The sequence below is a fragment of the Ovis aries genome, chromosome 23 (assembly GCF_016772045.2).
Source record: "Ovis aries strain OAR_USU_Benz2616 breed Rambouillet chromosome 23, ARS-UI_Ramb_v3.0, whole genome shotgun sequence".
NCBI lineage: Eukaryota > Metazoa > Chordata > Mammalia > Artiodactyla > Bovidae > Ovis > Ovis aries.
Window position 1 is genome coordinate 47,349,096 of NC_056076.1, and position 25,242 is coordinate 47,374,337.

Consider the following 25,242-nt stretch of genomic DNA (forward strand, 5'->3'; position numbering starts at 1 on the left):
AGAAGGCGATGGAAGTGCAGTTGTGGTCTCTCTAATACCCAGCACAGTGGTGCCTTCACCTTCCTTGATATGGAAATTAAAGCCACATAAATATTTTAATTTGTTTCTTCTTCTTCTTTTTTTTTTTTTTTGCAGCTTTGTTAATTCACACTGAGTTTATGGTGAATTAAAAAACTCACCCACCTCTTGTCTTAATATAAGCTGTTATCTTGGTCTGTTCATGTTGCTGCAACAAACTACCCTCAGCTGTATGGATTTAACAACAATTATTTAACTATCATAGTTTTGGAGTCTGAGAAGTCTAAGATCAAGGGACCAGCAAATTCAATGTCTAGTGAGAGTCTGTTCTTGGGTTAGAGACAAAAAGCTGTCTTCTTGCTGTGTCCGCATTGTGGAAGGGGGCAAGGGCGCTCTCAGGGGGTCTCTTTCATAGGGGCACTAATCACATCCCTGAGGGCTCCACCCTAATGACCTAAGCACCTAAATCTCACCTCTGAATACCATCACATTGTGAACTGGGCTTCAACATAAGAATTTTAGGGGGACATTAACTTTCAGTTGAAATAGCTGCTGTCTTTCCCAGTTGGCCCCTGTGCAACCGTCACTGTTTTTAGCTTAATGACAACACTTGCATGTATATTTGTTCAATTTCTTCTTGAAGATTTTGGCCAGGAGCCTCAGTCTGACCTTCAAGGTAAACTGAAATTCTGTTAATTTCCTGTCTTAAATTCTCAAATCCGTCTACATTTTATACTGATACACATTCTCTTTTCCTGTTTCCTCCTCTGGAAGCCTCTCTCCTTTTTCTCTCCACACCTTCATTACCAGCCTTAGCTTATAGGTAATTCCCGCTCATACTTTAGAACCCAGCTCAAATGTCCCTTCCTCCCGAAGATTTTCCTTGTACTTTCATGTTAGGTCAAAGCTCCCGGCTGTATGCTTTTATTGGACACTGAACATCTCCTTTTGTTTCTTATCACAACTGTGTCTACATAATTCATTGAACAATGTGTTTAGCTTCTGGTTCTCACTCTAGACTGTCAGCCCCATGAGGGCTTGTACCACAACTGTCTCTCTCATTCACTGTTGCATCCCTGGGGTCCAGCAAAGTATTCACAGCTGTTATTTAAGTCATGCATCTGTGGTGTTTTGTTATGGCGGTCTAAGCAGGCTAAGACAGATTTCATTTAAAGAAAGGAGTCTATAACCAAAAGTAAAAGCTTGAAAACCTCTGCTCCAGTCCAACTCAGCCATTCAGCAAATGAAAAGGTTGATTAGGGTAAGACAAGCTGTTAGTTGATAGGACTGGACTAAATTCTGATTCCTACCTAGTAGTCATTCCATAAATGTCATCTTTAATAATCGTATTATCAATGATAAAGATCATACTATTATACAAGGGAAAGATGACTTTGTAGGGTGGAAACTGAAGCATAGGTATTTAGGACAATGTTCAGTGATCTAGCAGGAGAAGCATATGGAAGGAATAGTGAGAATCGTGAGAGGGAAGGATGAGGAAGATGAATGGGATCTTTGTTACCCAGAATGTTTTGACTGTTTGTGCTTTTGAATGAAGGGAAGGCTTTGAAATACATTCTCTGTGTAATTCAATCCAATATTCTAAGTTCTACTGAAACAGTGGAAAGAAGAGCGAAATCCTAGGCTGGGCTGGAGAAAGATACTGGGAGTGGATGTCCGCACAGGGTCAGACTCAGTCTCCCATCAACGATGGGTGTCTCAGCTTCAGAAAGCTCTGGCAAACACTGGATGTCCAGCAGTTTGGGGGTGTGTCTACACGGTTCCTGCTGTGCATGGGATGCTGGAGCAGTTTTCCTGTTGACTGGAAGTTTCTTCAATTCTGTGAAAAGAATCTGATCTCTTAACTTGGGTCTTTTTAGGAGGTGGAGGTGTGGAATGAGAAATGAGTCAGCAAGAAAATGAATGAGGTATAGACTTTGAGAATGGGGTGATTACGAACTAAAGGAGAGAGTTATCAGGGGGCACAGAGTCCAGGAACAAAAAAGTCTGGATTGACTCAGGGAGGAGATACTGGGGTTGAAGCCAGAGGGAGGAGAATATGGTAGGATGTGCCTCTCCAAAGAGACTGTCAGAAAGTTGAATTGGTTGGTGCTCAGTCTTGGAGGATTAGGAGAAATTCTGCCAGAGGCAGAGGGTTGGACCAGATGACCTCTCAAGATTTCTTCTCTCCTGATGATTCTGGGAAGACATTTCTCATTGTCTTGACAGTCTTGAAATATCTTTTCTTAATGGGAAATTTATCTGCTGGATTCAATTTAACTGTTGCATTTGTATTTTGTACATGCACCTGCCCTGGGGCAATGGTTACATTTTAAATAAATCAAATAAATCAATAAATATGATACGCTTCATTTTAATCATTACATAATGCAAAAAATTATGATAATGCCACATTAAGTTGCAAATTAAGACATGCAAAACTAAGGAAATGTGGAAATGAATGTTCTCCCAGCAACATTAACTCCCCTGCCTTGTGATGGGGTATAATAAAGTCTATATTTATATCTGCCTACCTAGAAGTCTCTCATTTAGCATGGACCAATGTGGAGGATTACTGCCATTATGAACCTTAACTTTTGTATCTGATAGCTTGTAAATGTGCAGTATTAAATGAAGCATTAGCTTGGCTCCTGCCAGGAAGACAGTGGGAGCATAAGCTTTGGGCGAGACTGCCTGGGTTCGGATCCCAGTTCTGCCCCTGAACAGCTATGCGTCCTGCTCGATTTACTCAGCTCTCTGAACTCTTGTTTCCTCAACAGTAATATGCAATTTTAAAATAAAAATTTAAAAGCTTGTTTGCAGCATCGGGACCCTTGTCCTCTTCATCCCTCCACCAGCGTCAACAAAGGCAGTCTCACTTTTATTGACTTTATTTTAGTTCATTCATAATTTCATTTTGAAGAAAATGATTTTGCTGCTTGAAACAATTTCCCAGTTATCACTCTAGTCCTAATTTTTCAGATGAGAGAGTTCAGGGAGGTAAAATAACTCGCCCAGGATCACACAGTGGATTACTACTCTCAAGGGGACCTCCACCCCAGGCCCCCAGGCCATGACTCTCTCCTGAGTCAGCAACTTTCCACTGACCTTGCTCTTGACCCCAGATGAAAGCTCATTTTTGGCTACTGCCTTGCTCCTGGCTGGCACTTGTGGCAGAAGGGCAGACTGATTGTATGCGTGCAACATACAGGAGGTCCCCAGAGCAGCATGGGGTGATGGGAAAACCTTAGGTGTTAGAGGAAGGTGGGTGCAAAATCTCTCTCCAGCAGTTGCTGCTCTGTGACCTTGAACCATTTGGAATCTCACTTTCTTCTTCTGTAAAACTGTGGAAGAGAACCCAACCTTTCAGCATCAATGAAATCAACTATGTAAAATACTTGTCGTGGTGCTCAGCTCCTTATAAGCACTGAAAAAATGTTACTGGAATTTTCAAAACATGCTCAGATTTAAAGAATAATTATGTTTCCCCAATTTCCCCTTGAGCTGACTTAAGAATTCCACTATGGAAATTCCCTCAGTAGTGATACATTTGAAGAGGTTAAACATTTTTTCCTCCCCATTAAATAACCTTACCTTTGTTTTCAATGGTGGAGAACCAGGAAGAGGCCCGCCATTGAGCCCCCATGTTTAATGGCTCCCATTGCTTGTGGGATTAAGTAGAACATTGCTCTTTATAGCCTGCCAAGAGGAGCAACCCCCTGCTCTCTCAACAAGTCCTCAGGTTTGGCATCTCTCTGCCTTTGACCCAGCTGATTCTCCCTCCTGGCAACCCCCTTCTCCAGCCCCCTCTCTCTTGTACTGCCTTCCACACTGCCCTGCTTTTGCTTGTCAAACCCAGACTGCCATCAAGGCCCATGTCCTCCTTTATGAATCTTTCTAGACTGACCCCAAATAATGGGCCATCTCCCAGCTTAGGTACCCAGAGCCCCTCTTCTGCTTCCCAAATGAGCATCACTTTATCCTTCCATGTTAGGGAGTGTAATCCTGTGCCACCAGGTCCATAGTTTCTTAAGAACATGAGCTAGATCATGCTCATCTTCACTGCCCTGTAATTATGATGAGCATAGAGCTTTCCAGGCTGGATAAATACTGAGATGAATCATAACTAAGTGTTCTTCGCTTTATGATTATTTTCATATTACAAGAGAGGCTGGGGCAGGAGAAATGTGCTGGGTGCTGGGGAGACAGGGCAGAGCTGGGAGACAAGGATTGGTTTACAAAGGCCAAGATGAATATTGAAGTCCAAGCTTTTGGGCACCGCAATCTTGCCAAAGGTGGGATTCACAAAAATGCAACTAAGAGTCTCACCAAAATCAACCAGGGCCTGGGAGAAAAGAATGTTGGCTGTGTTGTTTACTGTTCATTACTTCTCTGCAATCTTTGGAATCCCATCAGTGTCATTATCCCAGCCTCTCACCACAGCCTGAAGTTTTTGAGTCCCATGGTTGGCATTATTTGGGCTCAAACTGGAGAAAACACAATTTGCTTTTCCTGTTTGTTTTACTCAAAGTCTACTGAATGGGGTTCATAATCACACTTGGGCTGAACCGCAAGGAGGTTTGTGTTTTCTAGACCCCACTTCCTGTGAAGGAGCGGGTGGGTGCAGGATTGGGGAGGTGACTTCCTGTTTCCTGAAAGAAGCATGAGAAAGTACAGGAGGCTTTTGTGGGCAGAGTCAGGGCCAAAGCAGACACCAGAGAGGTAGAAGATGCACAACCTGTTCCTCAGGAACTTACGCTGAACCGGCTTCTGACGTGGAACAACAGACTGGTTCCAAATAGGAAAAGGAGTACGTCAAGGCTGTATATTGTCACCCTGCTTATTTAACTTATATGCAGAGTACATCATGAGAAACGCTGGACTGGAAGAAACACAAGCTGGAATCAAGATTGCTGGGAGAAATATCAATAACCTCAGATATGCAGATGACGCCACCCTTATGGCAGAAAGTGAAGAGGAGCTAAAAAGCCTCTTGATGAAAGTGAAAGGGGAGAGCGAAAATGTTGGCTTAAAGCTCAACATTCAGAAAACAAAGATCATGGCATCTGGTCCCATCACTTCATGGGAAATACATGGGGAAAGAGTAGAAACAGTGTCAGACTTTATTTTTTTGGGCTCCAAAATCACTGCAGATGGTGATTGCAGCCATGAAATTAAAAGACGCTTACTCCTTGGAAGAAAAGTTATGACCAACCTAGATAGCATATTCAAAAGCAGAGACATTACTTTGCCGACTAAGGTCCATCTAGTCAAGGCTATGGTTTTTCCAGTAGTCATGTATGGATGTGAGAGTTGGACTGTGAAGAAGGCTGAGCGCCGAAGAATTGATGCTTTTGAACTGTGGTGTTGGAGAAGACTCTTGAGAGTCCCTTGGACTGCAAGGAGACCCAACCAGTCCATTCTGAAGGAGATCAACCCTGGGATTTCTTTGGAAGGAATGATGCTAAAGCTGAAACTCCAGTACTTTGGCCACCTCATGCGAAGAGTTGACTCATTGGAAAAGACTCTGATGCTGGGAGGGATTGGGGGCAGGAGGAGGAGGGGACGACTGAGGATGAGATGGCTGGATGGCATCATGGACTCGATGGATGTGAGTCTGAGTGAACTCCAGGAGATGGTGATGGACAGGGAGGCCTGGCGTGCTGCGATTCATGGGGTTGCAAAGAGTCGGACACGACTGAGTGACTGAACTGAACTGATGGCAGGGATTTATTGGGTGCCAGTTACACATCCACAACTGAGCCAGGACAAACCTGTTTTGACCAAATTATGCTGATATTCAGTCTCCAGTGCTGCCAGCTTGTCCTGTTGGGTAATCTCCTCCCTTCACCTATTTCCACATATCCAGGAGGATTCCACATATCCAGGAGGATTCCACTTGCACGTAATCCAGGCTGCAGACCAACCACGTACATATCCTTCCAACCTTTAGGGCAGAGCCAAGGCCTCCCTAAGAGGGCTCCATGCTGCCTCCCTGGTTTATCTCCATGCTCCTTCATTCACTGGCAACACCTCTCTCCCCATCTCTACCTTCCTGCCTTGGCTTATGGAATTTAATTTGCTTATTTATCCCTTTTTCCTTTTCTTCATCCCCAAATTCTTATGCTAACATTTTTCTGTAAACTGGACATCATTTCCTACATCTCTCCTTGTCTAAATCCTTATCCTTCTGGTTCTTTCTTTTTCTTTTTTTCCTTTAATTATCAAAGATTATAATTGTACAATATAGAACAAGTATAGAACAAAATGCAATTATTGGAGGACACTTGCTCTACAATATTGCGTTGGCCTCTACCACACATCAATACAAATCAGCTACAGGTACACATATCCCCTCCCTCTTGACTCCCCCTCCCATCTCCCACCCCGTCCCACCCCTCGAGGTTGTCGTAGAACACTGAGGTGAGCAAATCCTCACTTGCTGTCTATTTTACATATGGTTATATATGTTTCCATGCCATTCTCCGAATTCGTCCCACTCCTTCCTTCTCCTACCATGTCCGCAAATCTGTTCTCTAACTCTGTATCTCCACTGCTACCCTGCAAATCAGTTCATCTGTACTCTTTTGCTTTTTCAATATTTTTTCAATTTTTATTTTCTTTGGATGAAGGCTATTTAGTTAAGTTGTTTACAAAAGTTCAAAATTTACTTAGATTTTTAAGACTTCTTCAGCCTCTCTACCAAGTTAAAAGAATTTGTGATATAATTGACATATACCATTCTATTAGTTTCAGGTGTGAATATAATGAGTTGGTACTTGTATGCATTGTAAAATGATCACCACAATAAGCCTAGTTAATATTTATCACCACATATAGTTACAATTTGGGGGGTTCCTTTTTTAATTGAAGTCTAGTTGATTTACAATATTAGCTTCAGGTGTACAACATAGTGATTAAATATTTTTATGGATTGTATCCCATGTAAAGTTATTATAAAATATTGATTATATTCTCTATGCAATACATTACCTTCTTGTAATTTATTTATTTTACACTAGTAGTTTGTACCTCTTATCTCATCTTGGATGGACATTTGGATGGCTATTGTAAATAACGCTGCTATGACTATTGAGGTACATACATCATTGTCAATTAGTGTTTTCATTTTCTTTGAATGTATACCTAGGAGTGAAATCGCTATTTTTAATATTTTAGAGGAATCTCCAGACTGTTGTTTGGCTGTATCAATTTACGTTCCTATCAACAGTGTAGGAGGGTTCAGTTTCCTCTACATCTTTGCCAACCCTTGTCTTTTTGATGACAGTCGTTCTGAAACATGTTAAGCAATATCTAAGTGTGGCTTTTATTTGCATTTCCCTGATGGTTAGTGATGTTGACCAGCTTTTCATCATTTTGTTGGCCATTTGTATGTCTTCTTTATAAAAATGCCTCTTCAGGTCTCTTATCCATTTTAAATCCAGATTTTTCAGTTCAGTTCAGTCGCTCAGTCGTGTGTGACTCTTTGCGACCTCATGAACCACAGCACGCCAGGCCTCCCTGTCCATCACCAACTCCTGGAGTTCACTCAGACTCACATCCATCGAGTCCATGATGCCATCCAGCCATCTCATCCTCAGTCATCCCCTCCTCCTCCTGCCCCCAATCCCTCCCAGCATCAGAGTCTTTCCAATGAGCCAACTCTTCTCATGAGGTGGCCAAAGTACTGGAGCTTCAGCTTTAGCGTCTTTCCTTCCAAAGAAATCCCAGGGTTGATCTCCTTCTGAATGGACTGGTTGGATCTCCTTGCAGTCCAAGGGACTCTCAAGAGTCTTCTCCAACACCACAGTTCAAAAGCATCAATTCTTCGGCGCTCAGCCTTCTTCACAGTCCAACTCTCACATCCATACATGACTACTGGAAAACCATAGCCTTGACTAGACAGACCTTAGTTGGCATAGTAACGTCTCTGCTTTTGAATATACTATCTAGGTTGGTCATAACTTTTCTTCCAAGGAGTAAGCGTCTTTTAATTTCATGGCTGCAATCACCATCTGCAGTGATTTTGGAGCCCAAGAAAATAAAGTCTGACACTGTTTCCACTGTTTCCCCATGTATTTCCCATGAAGTGATGGGACCGGATGCCATGATCTTCGTTCAAGATTTTTTAAAAAATATTAAGTTGTATGATGGAGAAGGCAATGGCACCCCACTCCAGTACTCTTGCCTGGAAACTCCCATGGACGGAGGAGTCTGGTAGGCTGCAGTCCATGGGGTCGTGAAGAGTAGGACACGACAGAGTGACTTCACTTTCACTTTCATGCATTGGAGAAGGAAATGGCAACCCACTCCAGTGTTCTTGCCTGGAGAATCCCAGGGACGGGGGATCCTGGTGGGCTGCCATCTGTGGGGTCGCACAGAGTCGGGACACGACTGATGCGACTTAGCAGCAGCAGCAAGTTGTATGAATTCTTAATATATTCTGTATGTGTGTGTGCTCAGTTGCTTCAGTTGTGTTTGACTCTTTGTGACCACATGAACTGTAACCTTCCAGGTCCCTCTGTCCATGGGATTTCCCAGGCAAAATTTCTGGAGTGGGTTGCCATCTCTTCCTCCAGGGGATCTTCCTGACCCAGGGATTGACCCAGGTCTCTTGTGTCTCCTGCATGCAAGTGGATTCTTTACTGCTGAGCCACCGGGGAAGCCCATATTTTGGTTATTAACTCTGTGTTAGGCATGTCATTTGCCAATGTCTTCTCCCATTCAGTAGTTTGCCTTTTTGTTTTGTCATGTATAGATGTGAGAGGTGAGAGTCCCTTGGACTGCAAGGAGATCCAACCAGTCTATCCTAGAGGAAATCAGTCCTGAATATTCATTGAAGGGACTGATGCTGAAGCTGACACTCCAATACTATGGCCACCTTATGCAAAGAACTGACTCACTGGAAAAGACCCTGATGCTGGGAAAGATTGAAGGCAGGAGGAGAAGGGGATGACAGAGGATAAGATGATTTGATGGCATCACCGACTCCATGGACATGAGTTTAAGCAAGCTCCGGGAGTTGGTGATGGACAGGGAAACCTGGTGTGCTGCAGTCCCTGGGGTTGCAAAGAGTTGGACATGACTGAGTGACTGAACTGAATTGAACACACGTGTGCAAAAGTGATAACAGTATCCAGCTTTTCATCCAGAGGGAAGCGGTGCTGGAGCTGGAGGGGCTGGAGCAGGAGTGCAGAGCAGGCTGGTGTGTGTGGGAGGGGCCAGCTTGGCAGGCTGGCCAGAGCGCAAGGCAGTTTTCAGTCTGTGTCCTCTGTGTTGGGACTGGAAGTGTCAAATCTGTGTGCATGCTCTTCAGGAGTGGAAATTGTTTCTTCAAGCCTTCCAGTAAGCCTCACTTGTTTTCAAACCAGCTATGGGGGCTTATCTTCCCTGGGCTGGATGCTAAGACTGGAATGCCTAATATGAGCCTCAAACCCTTTACTTCTTAGGGAAGCTCCCCAAGCCTGTGATATGCCCCTCCTCTTCTGGGTCACCCACTAGGGGTATGGGTCCTGACTATCTTGTTTGCCCTTCCTTTCTACTAGGTTCTGTGTGGGTCTTTCTTCATAGCATTGATTGTAGAAAAGCCACTCTACTAATCTTCAGGTCTTTCTCAAGGAGAGTTGCTATACATGTAGCTGTAGCTTTGATGTGTTTGGGAGAGGTAAGCTGAGAGTCTTCTGATTCTGCCATTTTGATTCAGCTTCTGGTTCCTTCTTGAAAGTTTTATGGTCATCATCCCACCACTGTCCTTTCTCCTGAGGTTCTTTTCTACTTTCAGCTCAACATTCAAACAGCACTGTCTTTATTCCACACTCAATGATTCTTGATTCAGTGTCTCTGCTGCCTAGGGAATGTTCCAGGTGATAACAGAAACAGACAATGCCCAGCACAGATCCTCAGAGAAGCTTACAGTTCAGTCTTGATTTGATCTCTTTTTAGAAGAGTGTTTAAAAAATTATAAAATGTGATACATTGATATATTAATAAAAAATTGGGGCAGTACAGAGCCTAAAGAGTGACAGGCAAAGCACAACTTTGTAGGGCTTTAGGGTTGGTGAAAACATGGAGGTGATGAGAGAGAGGCATTTGCAGAGGGCAGGGAAACTCCCCGCTCCTTCCTGCTTACCTTGTCCTATGCGTCTCTTTCATCTGGCTGTTCCTGAATTAAATCCTTTTATACTGAATTGGTATAATGACATGATTGTTTATGTAGAAAGTTATAGTGAATCTACAGAAGTTATCCTGGAACATATAAGAATTAAAAAAGGAACAAATGAAATTCAAACTTGGCAGAAAGAAGGAGTCAAAAAAGTTAGAACAGAGATAAGTGAAATAAAGACTAGAAAAATGATATAAAATACTAAAAAAAAGAATTGACTTTTTAAAGAAAAGATAAGCAAAATAGGAAAAAACTCTAGCTAGACTAAAAGAAAAAGAAAGAAGACTCAAATAAAAAAATGAGAGAGGAGACACAACTGATATCACAGAAATACAAGGGATTATAAGTGAGTACTATGAACAATTACAGAGCAACAAACTGGATAACCAAAAGAAACGGATAAACTTTAGAAACGTAACCTACCAAGACTAAATCACGATGAAATAGAAAATCTGAATAGAATATTGATAATTCATCAGAAACTTCCCAACAAAGAACCCAGGACCTGATGGCTTTATTGACGAATTCTGTAAAACATTTAAAGAAAAATTAATACCCATCTTTCACAAGCTCTTCCAAAAAATTAAAAAGAAAGGAACACTTCCAAAATTATTTTATGAAGCCAGCATTACTCTGATTCCAAAGTCAAATAAGGAAAATGTAAGGAAAGAAAATTAAAGACCGATATCCTTGATGAATATGAATCTAAGAGAGTAGATCTGCGTTATCCTCAACACACACACGTGTGCACACACACACACAGACACACACACAGACACGCACACACAGACACACCGGAAACTAGGTGAGGAGGGGATGGATGGGTTGATTAACTCGATAGTATTAATCATGTCACAAATATTCATTAATATAGTAAATTATCATATTGTACACTTTCAATATACAGTTTTATCTGCCAACTATATTTTGATGAAACTGTGAAAAAAAAAAAGGCACTCTTTCCTTTCTCTCCTTTCTACTCTTCAGAGGTAATTGGGAAAATCAATGTCTTACATGTTTTCTAGAACATTCCAGACTTTTGACTTTTTCTTAATAATTTTGTGTTTGAGTCACCATTTCCCAGTTGGATAACGAGCACTCAGACAAGAGGGGGTTGGTCTTCTCTCATGCTTTTCCACATCAGCCTTACAGACCTGGGCACACAGGAGATACCTGTACAAATAGGCTGGTGTGACATTCAGGGACAGAGGCAGTTTTTCGGGGAACTTGTATAGATCTTAGTATTTGCTGTGTGTTGCTTTTTGTCTCACATAGAGGATGAGGCCCTGGAGGGCAGTCACCCAGAGTGTCATCAGATTCTTCTTCCAGGCCCATGGCTCTTCAGGGTGGCCTCCGTGCCAAGGCCAGAACTTTTGGGTGAGTCCAAGGAATCCAAGGCACCCCTCAACCCCAGCAGGAGCAGCCCCGGCCTCAAAACCTTCCCCCATCCAGCCACCTATGCCAATCACTTGGGTTATCAAAGGACTCTCAGAGGCCAGACACTCTTGCTGACATGATGCATCTTATAGGGAATGCAGAGGGGCACTTGCCTTGAAGTGGTGTTTGGTGGACGCCCAGGAGAGAAGGCTGAGCTGTTGGAATGAAAGAGATGGAGAGGGAGCAGAGGAGAGCAGGAGTATCAGAATGAGTGATGTGCAATGTTCCGGGGTCAGCGCATTACAAAATGATTCTCGTTAATTATTTAGAGCCCGCCATCTATCGTATGGCAGGTGTGGACAGCAGCGTGGGATGCATGCCTTTCTCTCTGAGACACAGAGAGACGGAAGGGTGGAGCAGTCCTGGCCAGTCTTTGGATGATGAACCTGGGGGTGGCCCCCTTCCAGGGGTCCCTGCAAGGGGTGGCACCAGGCTGGGCAGGACCCCCCGTCTTGGAGACTGCTGGCATTCAGTGCCATAGTGGCAGTGGCTCCAGGGCCATGAGTAGGTAGAAGACAAAGAAAAATCACCCTGATAACACAGTCTCGAACAAGGTAACATACAGGCAGGCTAAAGCCATCTGCTTAGGCAGAACAAGCCGAAGGGTGGAGAGAGCCCCTTCTCATTCACCTTTCCACCAACACCTGTGCCCTTGGCTGTGTGCAAGGTGGATAATCCTGCCTTGCCATGCTTTCGGCCCATGTTTCCATTTCCCATGCCTGCACAGCCCTGGGTGTTTATCTACACCATGCCCCATACTCTGTGAGAGGTCACTCTCTCTCAGACCCAGAGACCCCATTTGTTCATGGTTCCTCATGTGCTTTGAGGGTTATCTGGCTGATGGTTTCAATGATGGCAGATGTCCATGACTATCTCCTCCCTCCTGGCTTATTTGTTGGCTAATTCTGAGTCTCCCCTCCCCAGCTCCCCCGCTAATATTTCCAACCTTCCTTCCTGGCCTGGCCCCTCTGGTTGGGATCCACACATGCTCACATCAGATGGGTCCTGTCCTTTCTCACTCTGTGTGCCTAATCTTGGGTGAGACTCAGAGGGTGCCACTGGGGATGCCCAAGGCATGGTTTTGGCCTGTGACAATTTTCTGATTTACTCAGAGGGAGAATGAGTGAATTGCATGAGAACATAATATTGAGAGCCAGTTGGCAGGTTCCCTTAAGTGTGGGAAGGAATTCAGAGAAGAGACATGAAGATGAAATTGGTTCAGTTCAGTTCAGTCGCTCAGTTGTGTCTAACTCTTTGCAACCCCACGGACTGCAGCACGCCAGGCCTCCCCGTCCATTACCAACACTCGGAGTTTACTTCACCTCATGTCCATCGAGTCAGTGATGCCATCCAAGCCTATGGGAATTAGATGTGTGCTCCAGTCCCAGAGACAGCACCCATTTGCTGTGTGACCTTAAGTCGCTTGCTTCCCCTCTCTGGGCTTCAGTCACCTGATCATTAAAAAACAGCTTATGTTAGTGTAAACTCTAGGATTTAATACTTGTAAGACTTCTGGGATGAAGAAGCACTTAAGATATGCCCCCATGTGAGGAGTCTTTGCGGGGAAGGCAATGGCACCCCACTCCAGTACTCTTGCCTGGAAACTCCCATGGGTGGAGGAGCCTGGTAGTTTGCAGTCCATGGGGTCGCTAAGGGTCGGACACGACTGAGCAACTTCACTTTCACTTTTTACTTTCATGCATTGGAGAAGGAAATGGCAACCCACTCCAGTGTTCTTGCCTGGAGAATCCCAGGGACGGGGGAGCCTGGTGGGCTGCCATCTATGGGGTCGCACAGAGTCGGACACGACTGAAGTGACTTAGCGGCAGCAGCATCAGAGGAGTCTTTGAAAGAGGGGCAGAAGAGCTGGTGGGTGCTTTCTTGAAGCCCCTACTCAGCAAGTCCCAGGGTTGCCCCTTGGTCCCATCTCCTCATCACGACTATACCCTCCTTCCAGTTTCAAGCTGCCACCCCAGGTTGGCCTCAGTGCTTTCTCCCTCCATCCTTCCCTCTCCCAAGGCTAGACTGTTCCAGTGCTGAGAACTGGTCTTCTGCTGCCTTCGGATATTACTGTGTTTAGCTTAGCCAGTTTCCCTCCCTCTTGGTGCCTCTCTTCCAGCCCTCTGCTGTTGGACCATCCTCCCCCACAGTCACTGCTTTCCCTTTCCCAGAACCTTGACTCGGGCTCATCCATCTTCCCAGAGTGTGGCTGGTCCTGGCGTTCTCCTTCCAGCGCATTTGGGGGACAGGTGCTGTCGGGATGCACACATGGAGAGAATGAGATGCTCCCCCCTCCCTGGGTACAGGGAGGATAATGATCGGAGCGCTTCCCTCTCAGGGCATGGTGAGAATCAGTGAGTTAATGCCCATAAAGTATTATAATTACTCCATGGAGTCATCTGATGGAGCGATGAGGAACTGGGCATCTGGCTCTAATTTACTTAGAGCTGGAGAATTCACGCAGAAGCGGCAGCCTCAATTTTTTTTTTCTTTTTGTACCAACCACTCTCCCAATGCAGAGCAGTATTTCTGAACAGAGGCTGACATCGCCTAGTGAGATATAAATGTACCAAATTCTTGATTCAAGAGACCTCTATATCCTGTTCATTACAGATCACATTGTCTACCCCCTGCCCTCTCACCTCTGATGGATGAGGTAAAACAGGTTCTGGGCACTTCAGTGCCATAGTATCAACCACCTCGCTGATTGGTTGTTGGAGAAATGCACATTCTAGCCGTGTGCCATTTTTCTCCTCCCTCATCCTTCCTCTTTCCTCCACCGGTGTAGCTCCAGGCTGGACATGACACCAGGTTTCCTTTTTGGGTGTCCAGGCAGCAGGGGAAGGAAAATAAATTGCCCAACCTAGGACCCAGGGGCACAGAGGTGGTTCCGGCCAGAGTCACGCAGCTTTGGCTTCACGTGTACCCACCAGCCTTGTCTCCACCTCTATCCTTCCAGCATCTGCCCCTGTCTGGTGCTGCTCTTCCATCCACAAATCTCTTCCTCCTGCTGATCCACTGGGACACAACCTTGTCCTTTCAAAAATCTGCCCAAAGCACACCCTAGCCTCACCCCAGCCTCACCGAGAAGCGTTTCATCCTGAATCCTGCTGACAGCAGATGGTGTCATTCAGCTGTTCATTCTGTCCATCCCCCAGGCTCCCTTGGCTCACTGGTGTTCAGACTTGTGTGGCAGATAGACATGCCAATACGTGGTGGGCTTGATGGGGAAGACCATGCCCCTTGCTTCACTTGTTTAGCTCTAGAAGGTTGGCACCACACTCTGCCTGGCATTCCTGGCTCATCAGAGTCTGTTCCCACCTTTCCCACTGTCCAGCGATCTCTCCCACCACAGGAAACTCTGGCCGTGTCATTCCCATCATACGTGCAAGCCCTTATGCTAATGAACAGGCATCCTTTATAACATCAGGATCACTGCCTTGACCCTGCTCATCACCTCTTCTGGAACCCGGCCCCTCCAACCATGAACTTGGCTATTATGACTACTATCTCAATCCCTGTGGATGTCTCTTTCCTCAGACCACCTCCTGTCTCCCAGTGTTGTCCCTATTAAAACATGTAAGCCTTATTTCTGTCTTTAGAGTAGAACACCTTGGAAGTAAGGACCATAATTAGAAAAGTCTCAATAAACCTCAATACATATCAGTCACTAATGATTTGCTGATGTCACTAGGCCGCTAACCTAATTTTTGGACTTTGATGTTGAGTTTATTGTCTGTTGTAGGCATCTGAGGTCACAGGTTCTGTCTGGCCCAGACTCAGGGGTGGAAAGGTCATGAGCTCTGGTCCTGGGGGGAGATGAGCCAAAATAATTTATTAGGAAAAAAATGTGGCAAGTTAATGACAATAAATATGAGTCCTTTGTAGCAAACAGTGTAATTCTGGTCCCGCTATAACTCTGTTATGAGGGACGGTCATTTGTAAATATACATGAGCCTTGTGCTTCCTGGGGAATCTCATTCTGCTAAAACATTGAACACACTTATAAATTGAAGCACTTTCTGCTTACTGGCAGCTGGGAGAGAAAGCAGCTACTTCCAGGTCAAATGGATACATGTTTATCATTGATCAAAGAAATTAAAGGATGACCCTAGTGAATGAATCTGTAAAGCGTCATAACCTTGGTAGAGTCTGCCCAACTGCTCTGTCTCCTCTCTGCCCTCCTTCCCTTTCATTTCTGCCGCTTCCTCTGACTGACTGTGGGAACACTTCCACTGGGTCCTCACTGGCCGAAGGAAGCACAGATTTAGCCAGAAACATTATACACCCTCACAGATCCACAGACAGTGGAAGTTCGGGGGGGTCCTCAAGGATATCAGCCTGGGGCTGTGAAAAGCTTGAGTGGAGAAGGACCTTCTGTAAGATGGTCTGATCTCTTCAAGGTCAGGCTTGCTCGTGGATAAACTCCTGCTGGAATGACAGTCCTCCCATCACCCTGGCAGACACCACTCTGGGCAGGCCTCTGCTGGGGTGGGGGGCAGCTGAGTCTACTATCGGGCCACTGGCCGCCCTTTCTCTGGGGTCCTCCACTAGCCCCTCCATTGGGCACAGAGTGCTTGTGCCCAGTCCCTTGGCCATCTCCGCGGGCACCGGGGAGACACAGCGGTCTGTTCCGGGGGCCTGAGCCACATCCAGCTTCCTGTCTCTTTTTCTTTTGTTAAAGCCAAATGAAACAATGTAATTAGCTTGTTACAATTAAAGTGACTCGACTGGATAAATTGTAATCACCCAGAATCAAGTCAGGCATCCCTGCAGGTCCCGGACATCGCAGCTGAGCTGCCTCATTTGCATAATTAAAATATACAAATGATAATGGATTTTGTACTCAATTTCCAGCGGCTGTGAATTTGAGGAACTCTGAAATTAGAATAACAGAGATGAAGCCCGCCTTGAGGTAATGGGGATGACAAGTTTTGACAGTAGGGGTGTTTATAACACTAGTGTCTCGGCACAAAATAAATAAGTACAAAAAAGATTAGAGAGCGATATTAGTTAATAGTTCCATGGGCAGTGGGAAGTGGAGATAGACTCTGATTACCTCAGTGAATTTACCCTGCCTTTTTTTTTTTTTTTCTGACAAGCTCTCACCTAACCTTAGGGGATACCATCCCCCTGATTATGAGAAATTGAGAATGAATTAAATGCATAAAAAGGGTTGTCACAGATCGACTCACCAAAGGAAAAGGAGAGAAATGAAATTAGTCCTGCTGCTCTTGCTTCCAGCGAGGGGTGGGCTGAAGGCAAGTGTGTGGAAGAGGCAGAGAGAGGGGGAGGGAGGAGGGGCTGGGACAGTCAGGAGAAGGAAAGGGGTCGGGGACTGGGACCGGGAGTGGGGGGCGCTGAAGTCAGAGGTGTAGGTAGAACTGAACGCTGGGGGAGCCAGAGTACAGTTGCTTATGGAGTGAGCCTTGAGAGTCTTGGAAAGACCCGCCTATTCGAAATCTACTCTGCAGAGGAGACTAAGAGTTCTGGGGGGACCCACATTTTTAATATAAAAACTGCGGCTGTTTAGTTGCTAAGTTGTGTTTGACTCTTTTGCAACTCCATGGACAATAACCCGTCAGCCTCCTCTGTCCATGGGACTTCCAGGCAAGAATACTGGAGTGGGTTGCCACTTCCCTCTCCAGGGGATCTTCCCAACTCAGGGATCGAACTTGCATCTCCTGTATTGGTCACTGGGTTCTTTACAGCTGAACCACCAGGGAAGCCCAAGAACTGTAGTCTCTGCCAATTCACTGAACGTCAATCTATCAGTAAAGTTATTCCTTTTCTTCCTATTAACATGACAAGGGCAGGGACCATGTCTGTCCTATTCTTCACTTGTTCCTGGACCTAGTACATAGTAGGTCCTTAATAAGTATTATTGAATGAATAAATGAGTGGATAGGTGAGAACACAGGTGAGAATAGGTGAGGAGAGCATGAGAATGCTGGGAAAGATCTTGGGCACGGGTCTTTCTGTGAAGGCTCAAATCATCTATTTCCCCATTTTTCTTGGAGCTTGCAGAGCCTTGGGCATCAGCCCCCATCTGGGTTAGCAGCAAGGTGGCCAGCCTGTCTCTCTGGGCCAGCCTGCCTTCATCCTACAGCCAGTTGTTCTGGTGGATGCTGGATGGGCTCCTTCTTCAGAAACAGATGCAGAGAGCAACAAGACAATAAGCTGGTGAGGGACTCAGAACTAAGGCTCTGGGTCTCTCCTACTGAGGGGCTCAGCACAGGGGCTGCCCATGTGGCAAGCAGGGGGACTGTTGGTCCCAACAAAGCCCTTCACCGATGTGCCTTCCCTCCCCACTGAACGAGTGTGCAGGGTGGGGCACTCAGAAAATTGACCAACCAGCCAACCATTATATGGGCAGAGACTTGGGCAAGGAAATGTGCTGGGGGAGCAGAGGGCTGATGGGTGGAGTCAGGCTGGAGGAGGAAGGGTGTGCAGGGTCACAGTCCCTCTGACAGGGGCTCTTGGGAACCAGCATTCCCGGGAACCTGTAAACAGAACGCTGCCCTTGGTGAAAGCGTGAGCCTTCTGAGCAGGGAAAGAGGAAGGAAGGGCCACCTTCAGCTTCCAGAGGGTGCTCCTTACATGGGCTCCCAGTAGGAGAGTAAGTAGCAATCCACATCTTCTCTTGAGGGTCCTGGCTGTCTGGGGTGGGTGGGGAGACCTGCCTCATCCCAGGTCTTGAGCGACAGTGGGACAGGAGGCCACAGCAAAGGCTTCTTGGAGGAAGTGCACCAGTGCATATAAATCTGGAAATATGCAAACCCCAGGTCAGGGCTGGCGAATGCATATTTCATGGTAGTGATGAGAAGAGCCACCCATGTCCTTGTGGGCTAGAACAGGCAGGTGGAGACTTTTGGGTGTGCCTCAGGTGTGCACTGGGCCTCACTGTCCTGTGGGCACCAGGAATGCAGTCATGGGCCATCTATTGGTTCATCCAGTCTTGGCACCTGTCCCTGAAAGAGAGTATTTAACAGCCATCACTCTAAAGGGTCAACAACTTTGGACTTGCTTTCAGTACTCCCAAATTCCACTTAACTAGCCATAAAGAATTTTCCATTAGTTTGTCCAAATCCTTCTTGAAACTACTTGAATTATGGCCTGCCGCTTCATCTTAGAACTGTAGTTTTATTAATCTGAGACTTCCTTCTTCTAAAGTTGGGAGGCAGGGGGTGGTCAAATTCTATCACCTGCGGTGGAGTTCCCATCTGTTTTCATACCTCTCATAGCGCTCAGCTCTGATCTTCATCAGCTCTCACGTCTCCAGATCTCAGGGTCTGAGAAGCATTATCGATGCTCCTCCTTGTCCCCAGGCTGCGTGCTTGCCTCCCTGTTCCGCTCAATAGGATATGTCAGAAGCTGGAAGCAGGATTTCACAGAGGCAGGGTATGGCAAAGCCATGAGATCTGCTGTGGGGAGTGGAAAGCCTCTTCCTCAAGCTCAGAGGGATGGCCTGCTGACCTACGGGGCAGGTCAGATCCCAGGCGAACTCTCAAGAGGGTCATGGAGGGTTGGTGTTGGCACTCAGTTAGGGGGTCTGGTTACTCCCCTCAGGTACACAGTGCCAGGAAGGAAGGGAAAACCTGTTGATGATGTGTCCCACCCATGAACCCCTGAAAAAAGTGGGACTAGCACATGCCCCACTCTCTCTTTTCTAGAAAACAACGCTACACCAATATTATGCTAAAGAATGTGAATTCCTTGAGGGCCTGGACTGTACCTATGTTATTATCATATTCCCCGCATCTTGCATAGTGCCTGGCACATGGTTGGTGCTTAGTGAGTATTTGTGGAATGAATTCAGGAGTAAATATGCAGTTTCTTAATAGTTAAGCTACATGACAGAGCATTACAAAAACATACACATATTCTCAAGCTCAGATCTGTCAATGGTATTACTAAATCTAGCAGTGGATATTAGTCTCCTTTGGGCTGACCCAGGGCTTGTGTGTCAGCCCTGGTGCCTAACACATTCTTGGCTCACTCAGTTAAGCTGTACCCCACTTCTGAACATCTCTGTTGTCACTGCCCCGGGCCAGGCCTCTCTCCTATCTTGAATATTGCCTTATTGGGTTCCTCAAATTCAATCTTTCACTCTTTCTTGTTGTTTTCCACCCTGCAGCTCCAGGGAGTTTTCTGACAAATAAATCTGAAGAATTTCCTCTCTTAGGTGAAACACTTTCTTGCCTTCAAAGCTCATGGCAATCCAGCCTCTGTTTACCCTCCAGTCCCAGCTCTCACTGCTCCTGCCTCAATCCTCCCAGGCCTGGAAGGGTCCCCGGCTCTCTCTCTCTGGGCCTGATCCCATCAGTGCTGCGTCCTTAACCCTCCCCACTGTTCCAGCCAGGGCTCCAGTGAGACTTCCTGGTCTCCCTGGGAGGGTATCCCTTGCCCCAAGCATCCACTGCACTCTGAAAGTCCTCCCAGGTGGGTGGGGTCACTAGTGGTAACTGACTCTTTCTCCCGCATGGAACAGGAAATGCCAGAGGGGCAGGGCTGCTTGTGTATGTCTAGCTCCAAGAGATTCTCTCTAGCACTTGACAGATAGTGAGCTCACCATGGACTTCAGTGTTGAATGAGTGAATGATAGAAGGTGATAACTAAAATTATGAGAGTGCTAAGAAAGGAAGTGGAGGAGGAGGAGGAGGCCCTTGAGGGACAGTTGCATGCAGAGGATGGAAAGAGAAAGAAGTGCCACAGAAAACACTCTCTGAGATGCAAGAGCCATCAAAGTTCCCTGGTGCCCAAGGGAGGGTGGGGCAGGCTGGGGCCACCCAGCCAGGGATGGGCTTTTTGCACAGAGAATATAACCTATCGTCTTCTGTCCCAGATGAGCCTGATTTGGGTCAGGGGGTTGTCCAGGTATTTTATTTTCCAGTCCTAAGGTGGAAGACCAGGTCACTGATCCCTTCCCATTTGGGATTCTTTGGGACACTCTTTTCTTGGTGAAGACAAATGTCACTAGGGTTGCTCATGGGTTCTGCTGGGCACAAGGGTTTGGAGAGGGGACCTTCTGCTTCTGCACAACCTCTGTCTATGAGTCTCTCCCTCTTGGAAGCAACACACATCTGTCTTATATCCGGAACCTCCGGGCAGCCAATTTGAGCCCTTGTCTATTAGAGGATTAATTTTTAATGGGTTTTATAGCATGGCGGATAAATCAGTTAGGGAGAGATGGGGAGCTGGCAATACCTAATGAATATCGATTGGGCCATTTAAAAGGGAAACCTTGCCGAAAGGGGGACAGCCACCCAGCAGTCAGATCAGCTATGTGAGTGACCGGGGGGCACCAGTGACTTCTCCCCCTCCCCTCCCCCATCAGTGGCTGAAAAATTTCTTCAACCTGTTGACCACCGATGCCAAGAGAATCACCACTTAGGGGGGAAGGGTCATGCCTTTTGTAAATATCCATATACCTTTAAGGTAAGACAAGGAAACCATTGTCAACACATAATCCCTTAGGATAAAATTGTTGTGTAGATATTTCCCAAAGGATGTGAGAGAGAAGAGGAGGATTGAGTCAAGGGGATGTTTCTGGGGTGGGCCATGGCTGGGAACCCAGAACACAGCATCTCAAATGGAGGTATCAACACTTTGGGGGGACAATTGGTATTACAGGAGGCAGGCAAAGCCTTAGGAATGGTATGGCACACTTTCTAAAGTCAGTTTTAAAGATTTGTTGAAAAATTCCTTTCGCTAAAGTATATTTTCATGGAAGAAAATGAACAGTTGGAGTGCAGAAAGAAACATCTTCTTGCTGTGTCCCTCCTTCCATTTCTGCTATAGGTGAGACTTCCTTCAGTGATGGAGAGAGAACCAGTTTCAGGGCAAAAGCTCTGGGTTCAAGTCTTGATTCCAAACTTAACTAATAGAAATAGAGCAATAATGGACAAATCATTCATTGTCTTATTAATAAAGATACAATTAAGTGCTGAATTTTTCCCTATAGACTGTAACACAAGGGGGTTCATTAACCTCTGAGGAACCTTCTAGATCTAACATGCCATGACTATTAAGATAATCCATTGAATTTAATATGACACAGAGTTCAGACCTATTCTTGTATATGCTGTATTTCTGGATGACTATGTCCTTGGAAGTGATGATGCAAAGCATGTCAGGAAGTTCTCTTTGGGGATGACCTTTAAGGCCAGTGACCCGCAAACAAACATTCACTCAGTAAAACCAGTCATGCCTCACAGTGTGCTGGGAGGGGTGCGTGATGTGAGGACCAGGAGACCAGGAAAGACCAGCTAGAGGGTCCTGGGCACAGCTGTGGAGTAGTAGGGGTGTTTATTATAATGCCCTCTCTCTCGCTTGGGCCTTTTATCACGTGGGATTTGCCTTTCCCATTTCAGGATTGTCTTGGTATTGATAAATGAACGATACTCTTCACCACCCAAGGTTTGGTGGTGCAGTTTTCTCGGACCAGCAGGAAAGAAAACATCCAGCCCCAGCCCTCCTGTGATGAGGCCTGGCTTAGTGGTCTCCATGCAGGAAAGGGCTGAAGAGTGGTTCCCGCTGGATGGCGGTGTGGGCTGGGGATACATTGGAATCCTATGGGAAGGGAGGCATTTCCCTCCCTGTCTTTGTGTCATCCCGTTTCTGGAGTGGGTTTGGTGCCTGCTGTGAAACTGAAAGAAGTGACTTTCATAGGGGAAATCAAAGGCCATGCCATTTGAGGGGTGAGGCAGTAGGGAAGCCAGCCCTTTCTTTCAAATCACAGGGCAGGTGTGGAGGGGCCAAGTCCTGCCAAGATATTGCAGCCGGTTACCGACAGAACTGCATATGTGAATCTGGCACCCTAGCCAGGCTGTGAGGTGCCCAAGGGCAGGCGTCTTGTGTTCTCCTGCATCTCCTAACATGTGGCAGAGCTGTAGACATATAGTAGATACTCAGGAAAGCCCTAACGACCTATAGCAATGGTTCTCAGCCTTGAGAGGGCATTGGAATCACCTCGGGAAAACACATTGCAGGGCCTCACCCCGTTTTTGGTTCAGCAGGTTTGGGGTGAGGCTCTGGGAATTCCCATTTCTAACAAGCTCCCAAGTGGTGCCACGCTACTGATCCAGGGACCACACTTGGAGAACCATTGATGTGTATGTTTTATGAGTTTACCTGTTTGTAATTTGAAACGCTTCATTCCCAGGAAACTTACTTTATTAGACAGTAAGTGGCTACGTGAGAAATCCCAGACTTAAAAGATACTAGTTTAAAAGTATTTAAAGTTGAATAATTACCTTCAGGGTGGTCTAGGTAGAAAGATTAAATAAATTAAGTTGAGTCAATAGGAGTTTAAGCATCATTTGTTAAAGCAGTACTATTAGTTTTTCTTTTCCTAGTGGAAATTCTCTTCTTGTCACATAATCCTAATTAATTATTGTATAAAGACCTGAAAACTTAAATGCACAAGGGAGTAATAATCTTATGTTTCATTAACCAGCAGCTTCGAAAGCCAGAGCCAAGTGTGTGGAAAGAGCATGAACAATGCGTACTGAGTAGATTTCCTTCCCCACTGGCCTGAGGTCTACCTTGCTCTGCCATTGCTGCTGAGTGTGTCAACTTGTGTGCACACTGGCACTCTTAAATATGTTGTCTCTGTTCAATCTAATCTTATCAGAGTTAATCAATAGGAATTTCAGGAGTATTTATAATTGATTTTGCAATATGCTTTGTAATTACTGAATCGATATCAAATTCTCAACTCATTAGGAGATTAGCTTTTTAAAAATCATTTATATTAATGGGCCTAACCAAAAGCAATGGAGCGCCTTTAGAAAAAAATCACTTGTTTAATTACTTACATTAAAAATGAACAAATGCTGTGGACTAAAATCTCACTCTGTTCAATTTGCAAAGGGCACGCCTCGGAAAGGACCTCCAAACTGATTGCATGGTGGAGCCCAAACCACGATCTAGAACCAAATGGGAATGCCCATCCGAACAACCTGATGAAGAAGAGGAAACCAAAACCAAAACCAGTCTCTAGGCCTGATAAACATTGTCTCTGGTTTGCTGGTTTAATTTGGCAGCTTTGCATTTTGTTGTTTCTGTGTGACGTCTTGCTGTGTTTAGCCAACTTTGAGAATCCGGACAAGGGGACACTAAATACACACAAGGCAGATTCAACAATTATGCAGATTTTCGGTAATGACAGAAGCAATGTCTCATCACTGCCCTGGGTAGGGGCTGAGCAAGCGACTGGCCACTTTGTAATAAGAAACTGAGTCCTGGGATGAAGTGATGAGCCCTAAGTCATCGCTGGGCAGCAATGGATCCAGGACACAGATATGTGTGTTGTTGGGATGAAAGCTGGGCAGGCTGGTCTTCTGAGGGGTTGTAGCTGTCACTCACAGAGCACACACTGCTGGACACGCTTTATTGAGACATTTGTGGTGACCTTGGAGCCCAAAGCAGCCCCTCTCACCCCCTCCCACTGGATCCATGCAGACCTCGGCTGCCCTGGCTCCAGCCAATGGCTGCTGCCTATAGATTTCAGGGCTTGAATCTCAGTTCCGGGGAAGTTTGAAGGTGTTTCTTCTGCCACTAGGATTGAATCACCCCAGCCACCATCCCTGGGAGCCATGGGAATATCAGTGATCCCATCTTTTTGTGCTGAACCCAAATTTACATGACACCTTTGAATGCACCATCCTAGCTAATTCTCACACCAACTCTATGAGACAGGCTAGTGCCATGGTACATTTTTACAGGTAAAGGCCAGGGAAGCTCCTAGGATTTACGTGAATTGCTCGTGGTCAGTGAATGGTTGAAAATATGCCCCTCCCTCACTACGTCGTGCAGTCTTCCCAGGAGAGGAAAGAGCTCTAAGCATTCAGTCCAGAGGCCAGGCTCTCGCTCTCGTATCCACTTAAATTTTCGTCTCCTTGGAACTGAAGCTCACCTCAGGGAGATGGTGGTGGATCTTCTGCTCTTCTCTCCTCCTGGTGCATTTTATTTCAAATACACGGCAGTTTAAAAGACTCGGTTCTACACTGATGATAGTGGGCGGTGTCTTGTTGCACGGCAGGTCTCATGGAGCAGACAGGATTTCTGGCTTGAAGGCGTTTACTCTGTGTTTAAAACAACCTTCAACCAAGAATCCTGTCTTAGGATCCAAACGTCCTTCTTATCCTTTGAGATTGACGTAGGTTTCTGGTGTTCCAGTCATCAGAGTTTCAACCTTTAAACTTCCCCATATACTATGGCCACAGCCTGAATCCTTAGCCTTACCCTTCCTTGCCCGTCAGCTCCTTCTCTGCACTCACACCACCCCTCATGACTCCAGAAGGCTGGAGAGATAGCCAACCTGGGGCATTTCTAGAGCATGATGGTTCCATGCAGCTATTCTCCACCATTGAATAAAACCAATAAAAATTATTACAGAGGGCTGGTGTTTCATCACCCCCCTATCAGGAGATGGTCTTATTTGGATGAGCATTGGCTTGCGGCTTCAGCCTGCAGAGTTGTCATTGCCAGAAACCCCCAAAATGCTGCCTAGCGTGTGTCTTTTGTTCTTTAGGAAGAAGCCTGGGATGGCATGGTGCTTTGTAAAGTTCTTTCACATGCATGATCTAAGCTGGTCCTCCTGGAAACCCTGTAGGTCAATT